The following is a 23,694-nucleotide window of genomic DNA, read 5'->3' on the forward strand; positions in this document are numbered from 1 at the left end:
TCAAAACTTGTCCTAAAGACAAATGTAAGAATAGTAATTCCCTAGGGGGGGGGGGGCAAATAGAAGGAAAATGGTAGAAACAAATGATCAATATCGGAACTCAAATACGCGATCTCGGTAATTAGACAAAGCCTTTACCCATAAACGATCTGGGAAACTTGGAAATTTTATTGCTTTTTACTGTAGAATTAAAGGCAGAGTTCTAGGACAAGTTTAACCAGTCACTTCCACGTGTGCCAATTATGAAACGTCAATAGATCCCTTTTTGGCAAACATCTTCAGAAAATGGGAAATCCGGCGCCCCCTTCATAGCAATGTCCCTTCCCCCATGAAAACTTCCTTCATGGAAAGATCCTCCCGCATAAACCCCGACCCCCCCCCCACACCACAACCAGAAAAAAATCACCCTGAAAACGTCTGTATACTTCCCAATAAACAATACTATGTGTAAACATTGGGTAAAGTTCATAACTTTCAGCCATTCCCCCGGGGACTTTGGGGGATCAAGTCATCCTAAAAGACTTAGTTATTATATATTCGACCATGCTGAACAAAATGGCCATCTTCAAATTTTGATCGGGTGACTTTGGGAAAAAATGAGCATGGGAGGGGGCCTAGTTGCCCTTCATTTTTTAGTCACTTAAAAAGGGCACTAGAACTTTTAATTTCCGTTTAAATCAGCCCTCGCACGATATTAGGACCACTGGGTCGATACGATCACCCCTGGAAAAAATAATAAATAAACACGCATCCGTGATCTTTCTTCTGGCAAAAAAAATTTATAAAATTCCACATTTGTGCATATAGGAGCTTGAAACCTCTACAGTAGGGTTTTCTGATACCCTGAATCTTATGGTGTGATTTTCATCAAGGTTCTATAACTTTTAGGTGGTGTGTCCCCCTTTTTTTCGAAAATCAGGCAAATTTTCTCATGCACGTAACTTTTGATGGGTAAGACTAAACTTGATGAAACCTATATATTTGAAATCAACATTAAAATCTGATTGTTTTGATATATCTATTGGTATCCGTTCTTTAGAGTTTCGGTTACTATTGAGCCGGGTCGTTCCTTACTAACAGTTCGTTACTACGAACTATTTGAAAAGTACATTATTGGCCATGCCATTTTTCGTATCCAAGAAGAAAACTGATCCAAGAATATATGAAATATACAAATAGGCCTACGGCGTTTATTTTAAGGATGTAGGTTTCTTCAATAACTGTACCGCTGCTTCGATGGACTCTAAGCCTTGTTTCCCACTTGGGCTCACTGTCCACTGAGACGACGGCAGGTTTATAACCCCCTGGCAAGCAGCAGGTCATTCTTAGGTTTAATCTGAGGTTGATCTTAAAGCAGTGGAGTCAATTATCAGTGGAGGAAATTCTTGGGGATCATAATCGACAATAACCTTGGCTGGGAATCCCAAACCTCTAAGTCGGCACAGAGAGGAGCCAGTCTTCTCAGACCATTTGCCCAGCTACGAAGATTTGCACTATCCCACCACAACTTGACCAACCTCTATTAAACCTACGTTTGTCCTGCCCTGGAATATGGATGCCAAGTTTGGCACCCCGGACTCACCTAAGCTCAGGATCTTAAAATTGAGTGAATTCAAAAACGTGTATGCCGGATCATCCTTGGGCACGAATATAGATCATATGAGGAGAGTCTGACATCATTAGGCCTTAATACACTATCTGCCAGGCGACACGAGCTGCTTCTGACTTTTTGAAGGTCCTGTCTGACGTCGGATCTTTTTCGTAGTATCCTGCCAGAGTTTCAGCTAGCTCCTGAAAATCCATGCCCCACCCGGGGGTCAAACTGGAGAAAAGAAAAAATTAAGTTCCCTCCAGCTAATTGTAGTGTGCGATATGATCGTTCTTTTGTGCCATTAAATAAAAAAAATCGTTTTTTTAACTGAAAGTAAGGAGCAACATTAAAACTTAAAACGAACAAAAATTATTCCGTTTATGAAAGGGGCTGTCCCCTCCTCAACGACTCGCTCTTTACGCTAAAGTTTTTATTGTTTTTAAAAATAGCGTTTTGAGAAAGAGTCTAACTTTAGTGTAAAGAGCGTAGCGTTGAGGAGGGGACAGCCCCTTTCATATGTGGTATAATTTCTGGTCGTTTTGAGTTTTAATGCTGCTCCTTACTTTCAGCTAAAGAAAATTGTTTCTTTTTATTTAATTTCTGAACGTTTTTGAATTAATGCAGCTTTGATTTTGGATCACCGTACATGAATAATTAAAACGAAATTTGCATATTAATTTTACGCTCCTTACTTTCAGTTTAAAAAAAAACTTGGTTTTTTTTATTTAATTTTTCAACGTTTTTGAATTAATACAGGTTTTGATTTTGGCTCACCGTACATGAATAATTAAAACAAAATTTTTATATCAATTTTACTTTTATTTGGTTAAATGGCTTTCTCGAAAGTTGTTAGATTTTATTTACGAACGTTTTTATTAGTAATAAATATACGTAACTTGCGAATTAACTTACGTAACGAACTTCTATATTCATATATTTTTAATACGTATATTAGGGGGTTTGGCCCCTAGTCAATACCTCGCTCTTTACGCTAAAGTTTGAATTTTGTTCCAATTCTTTAAAAATGACCCCTTAATCACAAAGGCCGTTCATTAGAATAAATAGGTCTTTCGAAAGTACTAAAAAATCTTTGGCTTAAAGAGCGAGGTAATGACTAGGGGGTGAACCCCCTCAAATACGTAATAATTTCTGTTTGTTTTAAGTTTTGATGTTGCTCCTTTCTTTATGTTGAAAAACTTGTTTTTTTTTATTTAATTTCTCATCGTTTTTTAAATAATGCTGGAAAATCCGGTGCCCCTTTCATAGCTTTGTCCCTTCCCCCCTGAAAACTTCCTCCATGGATAGATCCTCCCACTTAACCCCCGACCCCCTCCCCCTACCAGAAAAAATCCCCCGTGAAAACGTCTGTATACTTCCCAATAACCAAGACTATATGTAAAAATTGGGTAAAGTTCATAACTTTCAGCCCACCCCCCGGGGGCTTTAGGGGATTAAGTCATCCTAAAAGACATATTTATTATATTTTCGACATTTGTTGAACAAAATGGATATCTCAAAATTTTGATCGGGGGACTTTGGAAAAAAATAGTGTGGGTGGGGGCCTAGTTGCCCTCCATTTTTTTGGTCACTTAAAAAGGGCACTAAAACATTTAATTTCTGTTTGAATGAGTCCTCCCACGATGTTCTAGGACCACTGGGTCGATAAGATCATCCCTGGAAAAGAAAAAACAACAAACAAACAAAAAACAAATAAACACGCATCCGTGATCTTTCTTGTGGCAAAAAAAAAATACAAAATTCCACATGTTTGAAGATAGGAACCTCTACAGTAGGGTTCTCTGATACGCTGAAGCTGATGGTGTGATTTTCATCAAGGTTCTATAACTTTTAGGGGGTGTTTCTCCCTTTTTTTGAAAATCGGGCAAATTTTCTCAGGCGCGTAACTTTTGATGGGTAAGACTAAACTTGATGAAACTTATATATTTGAAGTCAGCATTAAAATCGGATTCTTTTGATGTGTCTATTGGCAAATTTTCTCATGCACGTATTTTTTGATGGGATGGACTAAACTTGATGAAACTTATATATTTGAAATCAGCATTAAAATCTGATTGTTTTGATATATCTATTGGTATCCGTTTTTTAGAGTTTCGGTTACTATTGAGCCGGGTCGCTCTTTACTTACAGTTCGTTACCACGAACTGTTTGATACTTTTGTAAACATTATAATAACATGTCACAGTGCTTAACATCTTTTTTTCTTTTTCTTTTTTTTTTGACATACCAGTGCTATTCTTTTGGATATTTTGGCGTAATAATAAACTTGATTGATTGACTCATGCTGTCAAGTATTTCTTGTTGTACGAGGTAAAGAAGTCTGGTGGTGCTACACTAGAACAAAGGTTCTAGTTTTTTTTTTTTTTTTTTTTTTTTTTTTTATAAACAATAATAGTAATGAAATTGATATTCGTCTGGCCTGGGCTTCGAAAAAGAGTTACAAACACGAAAAATATTTGATAGTATCAGAAAATCACGAGATTTTAGAGGAAGTTAAGTTCCTCCTCCCTATTTAGGAGCCTGGTGTTGATATTGAGAGAACCTTTCAATTTGGAGTACAAATAGTTTAACGAAACAGAACTAGTTGGACTTTAATCTCAAATGTCTGCTCAATTAAAATAAAAGAATACAGGTTTATTGGTGCGGTAAACTACTACGGCTACTACTAACAACTCACTGCAGCACCAAGCCGGTTGAAGACGTCACAGCTACGTACGCCCCTCCTCCATCTCAACTTATTCAAAGCCTCCCTCCTTACACCCTCCCAAAAAGTTCCTATTTCCCTTAAATGTTTCCTTACGATATCCTTTCGCCCCATTCCGGGGCAACCTGCTTTTCGTTTTGCCCCAGACGATTGGCCAACTAGGACAATCTGTCATCCTGCATCCGCAGAAAGTGTCTTTGCCCTGTCAAGCTTTCTCTTATTATAGGCCTAAAAAGTAGTATTGAAGCCCACTGTTCACACAGCTTGCTGTTTGGAGTATGGCCAGACAGTTGGGTACCCAAAACAATCCGTAGGCAATTTCTCTGGAAAACATCTATCAAATCCTCCTGCGTTTTTGGGAGCGCCTACGCTTCAGAACCAGACTTGACCATTGTCATCACTGTACCTTACAATTTTCTAATCTTGTTTCGGAAACTCATCTCCCTGATCTTCAAAAAAAATTTCAGGTGTGAAAAAAACACCCTGGGCCTTAGCTATTCTTTTTTTAACATCTTAACCTTACCACCGTTTTTATTAATACTACTAACTAGGTAAGTGAGTTAACTTTAAGAAGATTATAAAATGGAATCTACATTGCTTTTAGTTTGACCTATATTTCGATATTTATTAATTCAGTATTTTTTCTTGAATTAATATTGAGACTTTTTAATTTGTGTGGTGATTGCGATAGCCATGAAAAGCTCTGACGAAACACCTGAACTTGTATATTCTCCGGTTCTGAATTTTATTCGAAGAAATTTACTAAGCGGAATTGAGAAGGATATTATTAAAAGACATGGTATGGAGTTTTTTGACGTGAATATAGTCAAAGAAGCTAAATGTTTACTGTGACAAATAAGTGCACCTGAATCGGATTGCCCAGTACGTAAGGGGAACAATGCACTTTCTAATCTTTTTAGTGACATTATTTCTCTGTTAAGATCTCTTGACAGTAGAGACACTTTTGTACCTATGTTTGTGATAAAGCGACCTAAAGAGGTGCCATGTCTCCCTGCAAATGTTTATGCTTCTTTACTCTCTAAGTTTAATGAGCTACAACAAGTGGTTGTTGAAATGTCAGGGAAACTTGACAATTATCAGTTGAATTTTCTTCAATTACCCAAACCTACCCCAGCAATTGACGCTTATACGACTGTTATTGTCTCAAATGTGCCTTCGGATCTATCCGATCCAATTAAATACAAATCTGCCCACAATCAGGCAGTTGGGCAGGAATTAATTTGTTGCGTGAAACTTGTTAATGACAGATGGTATGGCAATATCGATAAATCTGCAACTGGAGATTTGTGTACATCGGTTCAGAACTTTATTACCGGAGTAACAGTTAAAGTACGATCCAAGCACCTTTTTGGGATTCTCAGAGGTTTCCCAGTTGATGTTGACCTTTCAGTGATTAATAGACTGCAAGGTATAATAAATGCAAATTGACTGGGCCAGACTATGTCAGCCAAGCTTGAATTTGAAGACTCCTTTACTCGGTCTGCTTTTTTCAAAGAAGGATTTAAAGTTTGATATCAATTTTTTCGACTTCACGTATTTAAAGAAATACCTAAATATTCCTTCAAATGCCGGTCATGCGATCGCTTTCAAAATACTTGCACCAGCATTATCTCGAAATATACCAGGTGTGCTGGGCCAGATCTTTTTACTAAGGATAGTCCTTGTAGCGCTGCTCCCAAGTGTGCTAACTGTGGTAAAAATTTATACTTCTTATAGCCTGTCCTGCCCTGTATCTAAGGAACTAATGTCGCGCTCCCACTTTTTGCAATGACTTTGGAGTTTTCAATAATATCGTTTAATATTAATGGTACAAAGGATAAGGACTTCGTTATTGATGAACTCTACAATGATTTTGATTTGATCTGTTTACAGGAGCATCTTCTTACAGACTTTAGCATTAACGCTTTGTGTCGGAGCCTTCATCATGATGTGGATTTTACTACTGCCAGAGCCACAAGAGGCCGCCCATCCGGTGGGCTAGCTTGTGTTTTTAAGCGCAATCCTAATTTGGTTTCTCCGGTGATGGTTTACTCGGATGGGTTTTTTTTGGATGCTCATATTGGCACTACAGTTTTCATTAATTCTTATCTGCTTTATGATGACCGTTCTTCCAGATCAATGGCTAGATATGCTAAAGCCTGTAACACATTGAAGTTTTAAGTGGAAAAAATTCTTTCTATTTCTCTAGATTATATGATCATTGGTGACTTCAATACGGACATAAATAACTCATCAGTGAGAAGTGATTTGTTGTTAGATTGCCCTCCATCTTATCATATTATACCCAAAACTCATCCGTATTCTTATATTCACCATTCAGGCAGTAAGAGCAATATTGATCACATTATTTGCTCACCTAGTATTACTACATCAGTTGTGTTTGTACACGCTGAAGAACAAGACTTAGACCGCCTCCCTATCTCACTTACTCTTACGCTGAATTTAAACCCTGCAAGTTTTTGTAAAGTACCCCGGTCTTCAAAATGGTTTGAAAAAAGTAATTGGAGGAAAGCTGAAGCAAGCCTGCTGTCTGCTATACGAGTTCCCTATCATCTGCTTCAGAGCTCTATACAAGTGAATTGCAAAAAGGACCTGGATTGCTATTATAATCAAATAATTAAATGTCTAAAAGATGCCGAGGCAGTTGCAGTGCCGCTGCAACGTGTTAGACGTGGTACGCAAAAACCTATTTGGTCTTTAGATCCTAATTTAAAAACTTTGAAAAATAAAGCTAAGTTTTGGTTAAAAGTCTAGAATGAATGTGATAGACCGCCTTGTGGAACTGTATCTGACGTTAAGCGTAAGACGCGCAGTGAATATAAAAAATATCTTAAGTCAGTGCGTTATCGTGGTATGGATTCTCCAGTGTCAAAGAGAGAATGGCAAAAAGCTATTAATTCTTAGTCGATCAGAAGCGATATGCCAAGTAGTGATTGTCTTCCTGCATCTGCTTGGCATGACCATTACTCGTCTATTTTTCTAATGTTAATTACCGTGTGCATTCTTTGTATTCTCATTCTCTTTCTGCTATTTTTAGTACCCCTCTATCTCAGCGTCTTTGTGTTCCCATTTCTCTTTCATCCGTATTTGAAGCAATTGAGAAACGTGAATCAGATAATGTTGATAATGATGGTATATCTAGATTTTACCATTTATTAGATTGCTTCCCCCTTATTAACCATATACACCTACTTCTTTGTACTATGTACTTCTATGTACTTTAGATCTATCAAAAGCTTTTGATAGCGTATGTCATAGTCAGCTTTTTTCTGCTCTGCGTGGTTGCGGTGTCAATCTATCGGCTATTTTGCTTCTTCAGTACTGGTACTCTAATTCTTTTCTTCGGCTGAAATCTGTGCCAGCATCAATTATTAAATTGAAGAGGTTTAAGGCAAGGTGGGGTTTTATCTCCGACCCTTTTTAATTTATGTATTTCAGGAGTTCTGGAAAAAATATCGGCTACCTATCTCTCCAGTTTTTCTGATGTTTCATACCTGGCTTACGCTGATGACCTGCTTCTTATAAGCCGTACTAAAACTGGTTTATCTAACATGGTTTCTTGTGTTGCCACTGTAGCGATAAAAATTATAGACTGGACTGGTGTTAATTTTGGTAATAATGATTGACCACGACAATGTATTACTACGCTCTAAAGCTGTGAACTTACACCCTATAAGTTCTCCGATAGCGCAACTTATAGCGCTAAAGACAGTGCCATATGTAATATTATGATTTAAAGTGGTATACCGATCGCGCCACTCGCTGAAAGCGAGAAAATAAAATGCATAATTGTAGTAGGTTAGAAATCCTCCAAATATCAATCCGGGAGCGTGACCTCGCTTCCTCGAGTTATCTTCTTGTCAATTACTTCTAATGTTATGTAGAAATCGGATCCCTGGGAGCGCTACCTTGGGGGTATACGAACTAATTACCTGCCGTGCGACTAGATACAGACGCATAAAACGAATTAAACACAAGTAGAAAAGCAATAGTTTTATTGAGACTTACATTTAGGTGTACAGCAGTGCTTCACTTTAACTGGCAACAATAGTGGCTGAGATAACAATAATGACCATAATAATGACTGGATTGCAATGGCTGAATGCCGAAGTAATTTTGATTTACTAATCCTCCAAAAAAGCACTTTTACAACACTATAAAACATAGTTTTTGTCCTGCGCCCTAAGAGCTGACTCACAATTGGCCCAAATCCTGTGGAGGGGGCCGCTATTTTGTAATTATGTTCGCAAACTCACTACATTATGTGAACTATCTTTCCAATGATTTGTTTTTAATATTTCGATGATTTAAACGTTCACCCTGCTCTTATGATTTAAACTTCCTGATAAACATTGTGCCTAGCATCTTTTTTATTACCAATTATCTTTTTTATTAGCGAAATTCAAACCGAATAGCGTCATTGTTTGACTGAAGCTAAAATGCAATTTCTCTTTTTGCTCTAAGAACTTTTCTTTTTTTTGAAACTAGATTTAAACTTAATTAGAGGAAGTCGGAATTATCTTTAGAAAGAAGGAACTTTGTTTTTTTGTGTTTTAAATATATCACATTTTACTCACGGTACATATTTCCCTTCCCATTATTTAGTAACGTACTGTCATTAAGGCTTGCTTGTCCTTGGACATTTGAAATATTCTCTATTTATTTAATAATTATTCTACATAATTTTGATTGATATTGTATTATTTTATACTTTTATTTTGGCTTAATCAGGAGTGCTAAAAAATTTTCTCTATTACTTTTCTTATTTATTATATGTCCCTTTCTAAAGTTTATCGACCGGACTAAGATTATCTTTGGTTCTAGCCTATCTACTATACTAAAGATTTTTTTCTACATCTAACACTGATGATTTTTACATTTCCAACAAGTATGAGGCTATTCTACTTTTACTATGAGATTTTTTGAGAATTCACCTTTTACCAGTTTTTTTTTTAATTTTGCTGACTATAGGGCACACTGCTTCCTCTCTACGCTACATTAAATGAATAGTACGACAACCCTACACATAAGTCTATCTGAACATCTAACACTACATATAGGAACGATTTAAAACACATAATATTGGGTTTACCACGTTCACTGGTAAGCATTAGAACACTTTCACTGGGAATGTTTGCTATGTAACATTACTGATAGGATATTGGAATTTTTGAGTTATCGAAGTTATTAAAATGTAACATATGTAAATTCACACCTATTTAATCACCATTTATGTCTTTTTAGCGTACTCAATCCTTCTGTTGTAAATTATGGTCCTTCACTCTTTTCGTCTTGGCAAAATTTTTAAAGCACTTACAACATAGTTTCTTCATGGAACAGTTCGAACATGATTATGTTCACACGACAAGCTTTCCCTAATTGTCAAATGGGAAATGATACTTCCAACTACAGGTGTGGGAATATGCTATCAGAGTTCATTCTCACCTGCTTTTTGATAGTTCATAGGGTGCCTTATCATTAAGGGGTTGAACACCGGGTCTGTGTTCATTTTCTTCTCAGCATATCATTTTTGGGATATTTTAAAGCACATAGAGAATGTATTTCTCGTATAGAATTGTTCATTAATGCACTTAGGGATCACAGTTCTCTTATAAAATTGTTCGTGCCTGGCATGGGTCTATTAACTTTTTCGGTGATTCCTTGGTTAATCACAGGGGAATTGAAGTTTGGATTTGGCCTGGGTCGACATCAAACTTTATTGAATCCTTCAACATATTGTCTTTAACTTGTGGGAGGGGTATATTGTCACTGAGGGGTTAGTCACTGGGGTTAAATTTGGCTTCTGTAATTCAATGGCTGGTTTCCAGGTCCATTTTTCAGAAATTATCTCTTAACATTTATGGAATAACAGAGATATTAACTTTCCGCATTTTGATAGAGGGGATAGGGTGGATTCCGAGAGATGGTCAAAAGGGATTTGACGCGTGAATCTGGGACGCATAAATAATTTTTTGGGATCATCAAATATCATAACTATACAGTCATATGGTACATGGGTCCATAATGATTATCAAGGGTGATATTTGTGTACTTATATCTTGTACTAATCGATGGGGTTCTCAGGATTTATGTGATTATATAGTTCGATAATGCACTGGATACTGAGATTCAAATATAATGTTACCTGATACGTAATATGGTTCATGGTCGAGGAAACAACGATCAAAAGGTAACTGTAATCTTCGTAAATGAAGCTAGGACGAGGATTGCCTGGAATGTATGGTGAGTACTCTTCGTTGGTTGAAGTATGATGAAAATAGATGTTACTAGGTTGTATCTGCACTGTACTATGCATTGTAATTGTCGATTTCCATTATGTCGCTCCACTTCCTGTAATAAAAATAATGAGACAGAATCACGCGTTCTTTAAAATCAAGTAGCCTTAATACATAAAAAACAGTACAATTAGATGCATTTTGGGGCGATTGTTACCCTACAAGACAACCTTAAATAGATACACTAACATTACTACATGAATATTAATTTTAATAAAGCGACATTATTATCATGTTGGTTTCAGATACATAGAATTCCCATTGGGAAATCTAAAACACAGAAATTCCTTCTAAGTTGTTATAGAATAACGACGATATAAGAGATTGATTCCTTTAACTTTAAGTAAGGTCTCTTATTATGCTCGTTAGTATAGTTTAATGCACACATTTTTCTTTAATTTCCTTCGGCACTTATTTAATTCTACGTTAGATTTAAAATAACCATTTAACATAATTTGCGCTACATCGTTTAGTTTGAGGTCTCAATTTACAACATTTTTCATGCCTTCATTGTTCACGCACGTCCGTGCTGTCTAAGAAACGCATGTTGCAGCGTCATAGCCACACGGTTTTACGTAAACGACCTTACAATGAGGGAACAAGACATGGCAAGGACGAGTGGAGACCTCTATACCCACTCATTATCTAATGTCTTCCCTATTTCTTGGCTTAGACGTTCTCATGAGGTTCCGGGTTTAACTTTTGCATTTCAGTCGTTTCCCCGTGTTCTTCTATTGGGTTTTGCCTTCTTAGTCTCAGGATTTTTCCATAGTTAAAAGTCAATAAGGTTCTCATGGTCAGGGAAATCGCGAATACGAAACATATGGTCAGTAGTATGTTCCACCAGAAATTGGTTGAGAATAATCCGTATCTATTATCCACATACGTTAATCTCTGGTCCTCATTAGTAAATAGGGGGATCTGGGAGTCTAATGCTTCTCTTATTTTTGTAAGCTTTAATGTCCCTTTATTCTTTTCTCTTTTGGACCATATTGAGGTTTTCGTTTCCTCATTTTCTATATTGGGAATAATCTACGACAGGTTAATTGCCTTGAAATTGATTATTTTAGGACTTATTACATTTGCGCTCGTGGTAATTAATGGCGTTCGAACAGTTGACTCTTTAGTTACAAGTCGACATCCTTGTTTTATGGTTATCGTACCCACATCTTGTAACAGTAATTCCGTCCTGTAACCTGGATTTATTCTTTCTGTATTATTATAACAAGACAAAGTTCCAACAGTTTCTCTTGGAACAGAAAATAACCAAAGATCATTTCTAAGGTGTATGAATATTTCTCGTTTAGTACTCCCTATCACGGCTTCTTTCAGCTGGACTGGTTACATCGTACTGGAATGGTACGGGTAGACTTCTTATATTAAAGGAAATTAATTATACGCAATGTTACCTTTTAATTAGAATTTGTTTTCGGGAACTGATATATGTTGAACAAAATTTTTCTATAGCGTTTTTATAGTTTTATGATTTTTACTTGTGAGCTATAAAAGTTTTTATTTTAAATTATTATTCCTTTATGACGCCTATCCATTAAAATCTTTTAATCCTATACTGATTAAGTGTAATTCCATCTATCGGGTTTTTAACCGTTCTACCAGACTATGTCGTTATTTTTTCTTCTGTTTCTTGCGGTTTTTTCTTTTTAGGTTTTTCTTGCGGAATGAGATCAAATTTTTTGTATTGTTTTTTCAAAAATTCTTACCCTTTTAATACTGTTTCTTTTGCATGCGCAGCTGCTGAAGTCGGTTTTGATTTCCCTATTTCTTTAACTACCATATGGTCTGATTCGCCACCAGCCTCTTCGGAACTAGTTTCCGATGATTCCGCATTAGAACTTTTAGAGGTGACGCCTCGCATTTTTGAGCTATCGCCTCCCCTTCCTTCGTAAATTTATACTCCTTTGGAAGTGGAAGGTTTATTCTATAAGTCCTCGCTTTGAGTTTTCAACTTGGGAGATTTGAAGGACTCTTGAGAGCTTTGAGAGGAATCAAAAGTTTTTGCGGGGTTCCTCCACCGCTTAAATGCCATGTCTTCAGGGGGATGGGGCATTCTTTGCACCAGTGTTTCCGTCCATGAAGTCCATTGCTTAGGCTTGACCTTGGACACAGTTAAATCTTGATATTGTCCTTGCTGGTCATCCTTGGGAGTTTTATTCTTAGACAATGTACTTTGATTTGTTTTTATTGGGAAATTTATGAAATCCATAGCTTCTCGCAGATTTGTTTTAGTTGAATCTTTGGGAGGAGTTTTCTTTACAGTAATACCCGGAGTTTCTACAGGTCTGTTCAATTCTTCCTGCAATGACAGGGGCCTTTCTATTGGTGTTGCAGGGGAAACCACATCATCTGGGAATCTTTTGGGGTGACAAGGGGTCAAAATTCTATCAGGGAAAAATTGGGTTTTTGGAGATATCGTATAATCTAATTCTCCTGTGCTCTCTGATGATGAACTTTTTGGGTTTTTTGGCGTTTTTATTCTCACTGGTATTAGGGATTTTCTTTTAGGAATAGCTAGATTTTTCATAGCTAAAAATTCTTCAAAGTTTTCCTCATCACTCTCATAAAGAAAGAAAAATTAAAGGGTTTTAGCTCTGCCAATCTTGATTTAGGGGGCTCATTTTCTGCATCTGACGAATCAGTAGATGAGGGACGCGATGCCCATCTTTCTGGAAATTTGGCTCTTTTTATTTGGCTAACTTGCGCCTTGTAAGTTCTTCCGCTATCGGGGTTCTCCATTTTAAAAGTATAATCGTTATCGTACTTTTTGACTATTCTGTAAGGTCCAGAATATTTGTTGAAAACTTTTTTTTTGCATTCTGTCTTTGCCTCGTTCTTTAGGTAGACGCAATCTCCCATCTTGAAATCTATGCTCCCCTTGACTTTGGGTTGGTTTCTTAGCTCTTGGTTTATTTTACTTTTTTCCAACTCTTGCCTAACTATCTTATAAGTTTTCCTCATCATATTTATGACTTCTTGTTTGTAATCCTCCGAGTTATTGTAATATTGCCGGGACTCAATAATCTCGTCGTAGGGCATTCTAAAATTGTGACCAAAAAGTAAATAAAAAAGGTTGTCTCTGGTTGTTTCTGAATAAGCAGTGTTGAATATGTTGGTTAAATAAGGTAAGAATTGATCCCAATCGTTCGTGCTACCTTTTGTATAAATGTTTAATACGTTCGAAAATATTTTAGACCTATTTTCTATTTTACCATTGGCTTGTGGGTGATATGGTGAAGTCACCAGTTTCTATATGTTAAGAAAACTCATTAAGTCTTTTGTTACTTTTGAAACAAAATTGCTTCCGTTGTCACTTAAAACCTTATTTGGAATGCCAAATTTTAAAAATAATTTCGCTAAAGCCTTACTTTTGGAGTACGCTCCTTGATTCTTTAATAGTTTATCGAAAGTCCATCCGGAAAAGTGATCTATAACTGAAGGAATACAAGTATTACCTTTGTTGGAAACAGGCGAGTCTCTACTGGTTTCATATCAATAAAATTAAACAATATCGAAGGGAGACCTTGCTACCGGGACTCTTGCCATTGGAGGATTTGGATAAGCTTGGGGTTTTTTTCTTAAGTTACATCCTTTGTATGTACTTAAAAATTCTTTAGGTTTGATTATTGCCAACGGCACGTAAAAGTATCGTTTCAGTTTATAGAAAGTTTTCGTTACTCCTGAGTGTCCACCTATATCTAAATGAAAATATTCGAATGCAGGTGTTATTAAGTTTTGGGGTAATACAGGTATTAATGAAGTTTGGTTTCTATTTGCCTCAGCCGTCGCGATTCTACATAGTATTTCTTCATCAAGATCATAGTAAAAATTATCTATCTCTTCTAAGAGTTTTGAATTTATCTGGTAACGCATCATCATTCACAAAATAATTAATTAGTGCTACACACATTTCGTCCTTTTTTGATTTATTTTTATATTTTCTAAAGACAAGGGACAATAGTTATCCTTATTTTCTTTTACTGTGTCTTTGACTTTGTTTTTCTTACATTTATGTTTGCTCTTGATAGCGTTGATAGCATTGATAGCGTTAAGTTCATTTTCCTCAGTTTCCGACGGCATATTTTCTGGGTATCTACTCAAAAAGTCACAAGCTGCATTTTGTTTCCCTTTTAAATGTCCAAATTCGTAATCTAGGTCTTGGGTTTTCATAATCCATCTACCTAGAATTCCCGTGGGGTTTTCAAATGTGCGCAGGTACTGCAAGCTTTTATGGTCTGATCGCAGTATAAATTTTCTACCTATTAAATAGTGTCTAAATTTGTCCAAGGGGTGGATTATAGATAATAATTCTAAGTTTGTGGCGGAGAAACTGCTTCCGCCTTTTGATAAAGTTCTACTCAAATAGTATATAATTTTTTCTATTTGTTTTTGTTTAGGCGTTCCCTCTAGAGGATTAGGGTTTTCTACCGGGATTATTTGGGAAAGAATAGCGCCCATGCCTTTTGAACTAGTATCGGTTGTGACCACAAAATGTCCGTTTTCGAAATCAGGGAGTGATAATATTGGTTCAGAAGTGAGTGCCTTTATGAGACGGTCTATGGAAGTTTGAGCTTCCTGGGACCGGGTAACATTTGGGAGTTCCCTTTAGTTAATTCCGTGAGGGGTTTCGCAATTTGGGTGTAATTGCGCACGACTTTTCTAAAGTAGCCAGTAAGACCTAAAATTCCTCTTAATTCTCTTATAGTTCTTGGGGGCTTGAGGTTTTCAACACATTTTATTTTATCAGGGTCTGGAGATATCTCTCCTTGCGTCACCACTACTCCTAAAAATTTAATTTTTGGTTGAAATAAATTTACTTTTTCAGGCCGGCATTTTAAATTGCCCTGCCTGAATTTCTCGAACACCTTAGCTAATGTTGCTAAGTGTTGTTCAGCGTTTTCTCCCACGCATATGACATCATCAACAAAATGAATGATATTCTTTAATCCTCTTAACAGGTGTAATAGGGGTCTACATAGCGTGCTTGAACTTGTTTTAAGTCCAATAGGTACTCTTAAATATTCGTATGAACCACATTCAGCCGTAGAAAATGCAGTTTTATGGACATCTTTTTCGGCTATTTTCACTTGGTGGTAACCTTGGGTAAGGTCTAAAGAAGTAAAAATTTAGTTTTTGCTTGAAATTGAGTCAAGAATTTCATCTATTCTTTGTAAAGGAAATTTATCACTAACTACTTGTTTGTTAAGGGCTCTATAATCTACAACAAGTCAAAGATCACCATTCTTTTTTGGTACCAGGACCACTGGTGCAGAATGCGGACTTATACCGGGGCGTATAGTTTCATTTTTTTTCTAATTCATGTATTTTATTTTTTAACCATTCTTTGTGCTTATACGGCGCACGATAAGGCTGTTTTGCTACAGGATTACCAGTCAATAAAATTGAGTGTTCATAAAATGGTATCAGGCCGATGTCATCTTCAGATGCGGAAAATACATCTTTAAAATTCCATAATAATTCGCATAATTTTTTTCTTAAGTCCTAAGTCAGTAATATGATCCATTTTAAATTTGTTTAAAAAGTGCGATTTAGTTAGAAGATATTTGTTAATTGAGGTTTTAATGCCGTTAAAACGGTTTCTTTTGGAATTCTTCCATCTATCTAAATCATTCTCCGAGATAACCTGGATTTGAACTAGACATGTTCCCTTTTTTATTGTAATTGTATCATTTTTGTGGTTATTAGTTACCCAAATAAAACTTTCTCCTTTGTCGTAAGATATAATCTGTTCCTCGCATAGCAGATTTTCAGGAATTTCATTTGACGGGATCGCAAACCATATTTCAGATTTGCTATCTACTCGTTCAACCATCTGTGATATTTGAATTCTTTGCATCGTCTTGGGAGGAATCTTTGTTTTCCGTATCGCAAACCCGTAATATTTCTCTTCACTATTATTGTCTATTAGATTCATACTGGCGCTATGCTGCGTCACTGCGGCATCTTGCGGCGTTACATTCGGATTTACTATATGTTTCCACAATTCCGCTATTTTTTTTATCTCATTTGCCCTATAATGTCGCATATCTCCTATTTTTCTTTCTGCAGATTTAATACACTTATTATTTTAATTTACTTACATTTTTGCAATGTCTCTCAGAATAATTAAACGAATTTCTGACTATGCCATGTTCTTCTTGTGAGACATGAGGTTCAAAAGATTGCGACATTATACCACCAGAAATTTTATTTACTGTTACGTTGTCTTCGTAACCTCTGTTACAATTTCTTAAGGTAGAAATTCCTTCCCCTACCTTAGCCGGGTAGACAAGCCTTTCGTTTGCCACGTCTAATAGTACTCTATGAGACCTTAAAAAATTTGCGCCGATAATGGCTTCATACGGAAAGTTATCGCATATTATAAAATTCGTCGGAAAAATTCTATTATCCCTTTTTACGTCCAGGCGATTTGAACCTAATGCATCCAATTTATGCCCTGTCACGCTAGTCAAATTAGGATTATTAAAATTTCTTTGTCGCCTAATATGCGGAGGCAACATATTAAATACGCATGAGTTTATGATGTTCGTCGTAGCACCAGAGTCAATTAAGGCTTTAAAGTAAACATTTGCCACACAAAAATCATTAAATACAGGTAACTTGTTATTACTATCACTACAAGACGGTACTGCTATCGGTTTGGACTTATAAAACATTCTAGGCACCCTCTGGGTCCAATTTATATTTCTGAGGGGCCTAACACGTTTCCCTGGGGATTAATTTCATGCGTCGGTGCCTGCAATAGATATTCGGATATGTTCGTGTAGTCTCTATCTTTGGCAGTGCCGGGTGCTGGCGCTGACTGCCAATGCCGTTGGCGTGGAAAATTTTCATTTCCCGTCGGCCAATTAACTATTTGCCGTCGGCTTGAAAAATTTGTATTTCCCGTCGGCAAATTTTCAGGATTTCTATGTTCCATTCTCGCATTATATTGGCTTTGGTGAGTATTGGGGTTTTCAAATCGGTAATTAATTTGTCTATTGGGGGGAGTATTGGAGGTTCTTTGTGCGGGGTCACCACTTTTAAAGGCAGAAATGGCGCAAAGAGTTGCTATGCCACTTACTGGAGGGGGGACGGTCCCTCTTTGGCCCCAAATTAGTGGGATTTCCGCGGTTACTCCAACGGTTCCTTTATACCAACGTGATTGGGTGGTCTATGGCCACATTTAAAGCCAAAGTTTACCGATAAGATTTTCTAATTAACCCTTTAGTTTGACCTAATCTGAAAAGTAAAATAGGTAAATAGAAAAATTCTTACTTTATTCACAGTTACATGTATAAAAAGAACTGAACTCAAAAAGGACAAATTCTCCCATCCCGCTAACCGCAGCACGCGGTGGGGGTTACTAGGGGTGGTAAATGAATCTTTCCAGCGAATCCCAGGACTACTACTATACTGGCCAATCTCCCTAACTGCGCACTTTTTCCCTCGTGGTCAATTAAACACTTACGCAGTTAAGAAGACCCAAAATGGCGTAAAAAAATAATAGGAAAATTAATATTCATTACTTAAGGAAGGAAAATAATTAAGGGGACCAAATAAATGAATCTGGGAGGGACATTTATCTGACAAAACTGGGACCAAGGGTTCCAACACCTCCCTCCTAAGATAAATGGCCCAAATCCCCGTTGGATTGGCTGGAAATTCAAGCACAATATCAAATCAAAATAAACACTAAATTTCCTTTTTATTTTCTCTTCTACCAATGCCTGTGCTTCCTCTGCTTGGCTCTGGATCGGTCGTCCTCGCCGCGTCTCTACTGTAGGACCACCATGGTCTAGATCGTCTAACATGCGCATTTGGTTTTTGAAAATCCAAGTCCCAAAGATTCGTAGGAATCCATTGTGCGTAAAACAAATAAAAAAAAACAAATTTTCTCTCTCTCATGAATTTACATGTCAGAGGAGCAGAGAATCGATTTCTGGCACATGCGATGATTCCAGCAATCGTGAAAAATTGGATGCACTACCCTCTTAATTTACATCGGTTGAAACGACCTCAAATCTCGATAAAAAAAAGTAAATTGCCCCTTGGCATAATTTCAAATAGTCTAAGGCCGAAAATACACAGGCCTTTGAAAACGATAAGGGTTCAGGAAAAAAGAGTAAAAATCTGAGCGAACCATGAATCGCTTTTTTCTGGTTTCCCTCCCCTGGGATTAATTGAAGAATATACGTTGATGCTAATTAAAAAAGGACTTTTGATACATCTCCCCCTGAATGCAATTTGCCGAAAATAATTGTCGATTTCCATGAAGAATAACAGGTACGAATAGGGTCGCTGGACAACAGTTTGGGCGAACTATAAAGTGACTAAGAGAGAGTATCCCCAAAGGACTCCAGATCAGAAAGGCAAAATCTCGGTAAAGGGATCACAACTTGTCCCCCAGTTGTGCATTTAGGAAAAGGGCTATCTTTTGCGACTTCCCGCAGGGGATCTTCCCCAAGGGATTCCTCCCCCTCATAAAGGAACAAACCCTCTTTTGAGTTGATGAAACCAATATTAGATTCCTTTCCAAGTTTTTTCAATCCGAATCGACATTCAGTATTTCCCACTTTTCCCCCAACCCGTTGTAGGTCATTCATCTCTCTTTTGTATCCATCTTCTTTTATTCCCCATTGGTCTTTGACCTCTTTTTCCTCCTTATTGTCTATGTTTTCAAGGCACAGCCCATCTGACATTTTATTTTTTCCCTATTGTTTATTTTAGACACACACAGCCCAGATAATTTTTTATTTTTCTCAACTGCATGCTGAATCTCCAAATTTTGTCTCTTTTTACACTCCTCTTTTCGTCTCTACTTTTCTCAATTGTGTCATTCGCGCAAAATAGTAAATTATCGTTATATCTGATTTGGACTCCAGTGTCCACTATCATTGACTGCATAACTTCATTGTAGCTTCGTTTAATATCTCTTTTTTCTCTCTTAGTTTTCTTTTGTTTTGTAGTAGCATTAAATAAATCGTCACGAAATTTGAATTGGACTTCAGTGTCCATCCTTGACTGCATTTCTTCATCGTATCTCCGTTTAATATCTTTTTTCTCTCTTTTAGTCTTCTCTATTGTTACCGCCGAAACAAATAGTTCGTCATTAAATGGGAATTGAACTCCGAAGTTTGGTTTTTCATATTCTACTAAAATTTCTCGAACTTTCTAAAGAAAAGCGGATACAACAAATTTTGTCTCCTTTTTCTCTGGTACAATCGGTGTTTCATTTTGGCCTGAACTTGTTCGCGTCTCATATTTATTAAAAGTGTTCTCAAGTTTTCTATTATTTGCAAATTGTCCTGAAAAATCAATTTCGTGCGTCTTATTTTCAATATTATCTTGTCTATTTATTTCCGTACCCCTTTGTGGATTATCAACATTTTGAACACGCTTATCCTTTATTTCGTTTTTCTGACAGGGTGGCACAGCCCCCCAATTTGTTTTATGGGCCGGTCCACCTCCCCGCCATGTCATTGAAGTATCATATTCTTCCGTCGTAGTGTAATTTTGTAATTTGTCCTCTGTTAAAGAAGTTGCTTCTAACGATAGGAGATTTCCGATATCTCCAAAGTCTCCTCCTACTAAAACATCCACTGCTAGCGTAGGTACTGAGCCTACTTTTATCGTTTTCCTCTGAACCGTACCGTCCTTCTTTGCAATTTCTATTCTTACCCAAGCAGACGGGCATGGGTACTTGTCTCAATAATAACATAATGTTGAAATCTTATTTTTATGGTCCATTTCCGTTCTATTAATTAGGTCAGTTCACACATAGGTTTGGTCACTGCAGGAATCAATTGCTATTTCGACTAATTCCCCGTTCAATTTTCTGTATATTTTATACGACTCTGCAAATGCGTAATTTTTTCCTTATTATTGGTCATGGCCTAGGCTGTCGTTTTATGGGGTTTTTGGTCATGTTTACTGGGGCAGTCTCTTGCAAAATGCCCCCTGGTACCACAGTTACAGCAAGTTAATTCTCCTTGCGCTGTGTTATAGTGCCTATTTCTGTTATACTCTATATTGAAATATGTCTGTCTCCTCAAATTCCTCTGTTATTTCGGTCCACCTATTCGCCATTTCCGCCATTTCTTCGCTTGTTTTTGGTTTCTTTTCTTTCAAATATATTTTCAATTCTCTGTGGGTATTGTCTAAAAATTGCTCCATTACTGTTTTATTTACCACTTCCGTCAATTTTTCTTTTATCTCTTCCGGGTCTTGGTACATTCTATAATTTTCTAACTCTAGCTATTTTAAACACATATCTTTCAATTTGTATCCGAATTCTTTATATGTTTCGTTGTCTCGTTTTCTTTCGTTTCTAAACCTTCTTTGAAAGTGCTCGGGGGAGAGTTAAAATTTTTCAAAAATGGCTTGTTTTAGCCTTTCTAAATCTTTTGAGTATTTCATTGGTAATGCTTTATCTGCAAGTTGTGATTTGTAGTTAAGGAGGGGTTGTATTCTTGTCACCTAATTTTTTCTTGGTAATCCGCTCAATTCCGCTGTTTTTTTCAAAATTGTATATTTATAAATGTATATCTTCATTTTCTTTCATTAGTTGAAGGTTTACTGCCTGTATTATCTCTATTTTAGACGATTTCTGAGGCTCTTGGTAATTTCTCGCTGTAATCATTTCCATTAGGTATTTTCTTTCCTCTCTGTCTGCCTCCTCCTTTTTTTTTCTCTGGCTATCCTATCAGCCTCTTCTTGTCGTTCTCTGTCTATCCTCTCTTTCTCCATGAAATTTAATATTTGTTGCGCTGTCTCTACTTGAGTACTCCTTCGCGAGCTCCTACTGGAAGTTGAGCTTCTGCTACTCCTGCTGCTTGGCCTACTCTGAATCTCACTGTTATAATATTCTCTTAACTCGTTTTCTGAGTCTACGCGTTGTATAATATTTTCTTCTCCCCGCAACTCCCCTACTTTTTGTACCCTCTTTGAAGGGTGAGTTTGTTTTGTTATACCCGTTCTTTCTTGTAATAATTTTTCCTCGTGTATTATCACCACTGTTTCTTTTGTTCGGATTTCTCTATCTGCGAGTAATTCTTTCTGCACTTGTTTTAGATTTTTCTCTTCTTCTCTGGTTCGTACTGGGGATCTCTCTATTACTGATTTTGGTTTGAAGATATCCTCTTCACATGTCTCAGAAATGTCTATTTCACCTGTTGAGTGTTATATGGTTCTATCTGATTGTGTTTTTCTTAGGGTATTTCTAGCGGGAGTCGCACATAATTGTGTCTGAATCCGATTTTTGTTTTACCGCGGTAGATCTTGTCTGCATTCTTCGTTTGTCCGCCATTATTTTAAGGTTTTTTTAACGTCTTTCGTTCAAATGAAAATCCTTTTATCAATGTTTCTTTTTATTCTTTCGTGAAAAATTATTTTCTTATAATTTGTTGATTATTTTTGGGTGGCGTAGCCTCCCTTGTCTCACAAGTTATTTGTTCACGTGATTTATTGATTAGTAAATTTTTTTACCTATTATTACCTGACTAGGCACAGATCAGATAATAAATTTCTCCGTATAATTTTCATATTTAGCCTCTGTAACTATAATAGGCTACTTCTGTAGGCTAAATTATCCTGTCTCTTCGAAAGCGCGGACTTCTTTTATTATCAGATTTACTGATAGGACCTTAACTCGCTGCCACCACTTATTGGAGGTTCTTTGTGCGGGGTCACCACTTTTAAAGGCAAAAATGGCGCAAAGAGTTGCCATGCCACTTACTGGAGGGGGACGGTCCCTCTTTGGCCCCAAATTAGTGGGATTTCCGCGGTTACTCCAACGGTTCCTTTATACTAACGTGATCGGGTGGTCTATGGCCACATCTAAAGCCAAAGTTTACCGATAAGATTTTCTAATTAACCCTTTAGTTCGACCTAAGCTGAAAAGTAAAATAGGTACATAGAAAAATTCTTACTATATTCACAGTTACATGTATAAAAAGAACTGAACTCAAAAAGGGCAAATTCTCCCAGCCCGCTACCCGCAGCACGCGGTGGGGGTTACTAGGGGTGGTAAATATTTATTACTTAAAGAAGGAAAATAATTAAGGGGCCCAAAGAAATGAATCTGGGAGGGGCATTTATCTGAAAAAACTGGGACCAAGGGTTCCAACAGGGAGGATTGTACAAATTTGGTTGGTACACTTTGTAAGGTACTGATTGCCGCAATCTTCCCTGGCTATAGCCTAGTGCACCACTGGCGCTAAAATTTGTTCTTCTGAACAAATGGTTGACATAATTTTGCCTACTACCGACAGCAATTCTTGGTGTGCGATTGGGGACATAACGGCACTCTCTTGCGAGATGCCCAGGTCGATTACAAATATAGCATTTTACTATTGTAGGGTTATTTTTATAACTCAATTGTTTGACGGGCTGAAAACGTACTGTTTTCTGCCTATTGGGTTCTTGCGTTTTACTTCTTTGTGGCACTAAGGAGTTATCCCTTGAAAAGAAATTGGGAGACGCCTGATCGCCCTTGAAGGTCAGGCTCGCGCTTGATTTGCCTTGGCTATTTATTTTTGCTTTATTCCGATTAGTCACCATCATATCAATTTAAATCAGTCACTCTAATTTCTGAAATACAAGACCAAAAGTCTTAATATTCTTGGATGCTACCATTCTATATAGTTTTAGGGGTAAGCCTTGCAAAAGGGTATTTATTATGACTTTTTCATACAGTTCTCCTGAACCTTATCCGTATTTTACTTCCACTGAAATGCGTATATAATTAAGATATTCTCTTACGCTTTGTGAAGGGTCAAAGCATACCATTCCTTGGTTTAATTCATTTGTAGAACTAGTTTCGATAAACCTACCTTTAAATGCCGTTAACAATTTGTCCACAGTATTTACTAGCAAGCTGGCGTTATCGCCTATAGTATGTTCAATTTGCTTTAGAAAGGTTAAGGCCTGGCCTTTTAATCTTAATAGAAACATGTCAACTAATGTTTATAGCTCTGTTTTTGTTAATTCTACAAACTGGGCCAATTGGATATTAAATTCGTCGATATCTGATTGTCCATTGTACTGCG

The 23,694-nt window shown here is 36.9% G+C and overlaps 1 protein-coding gene across 2 annotated transcripts in view; it reads left to right on the forward strand.

Annotated features, from left to right (window-relative positions):
- The window catches only part of LOC148949824 (E2F-associated phosphoprotein-like), a 93,716-nt gene that overhangs the window by 14,781 nt on the left and 55,241 nt on the right, over positions 1-23,694 (forward strand). The gene's annotated exons all lie outside the window — the stretch shown is intronic.

The sequence above is a fragment of the Artemia sp. Qi Xiang Cuo genome, chromosome 8, assembly GCF_049724085.1.
Source record: "Artemia sp. Qi Xiang Cuo chromosome 8, ASM4972408v1, whole genome shotgun sequence".
Classification (NCBI taxonomy): domain Eukaryota; kingdom Metazoa; phylum Arthropoda; class Branchiopoda; order Anostraca; family Artemiidae; genus Artemia; species Artemia sp. Qi Xiang Cuo.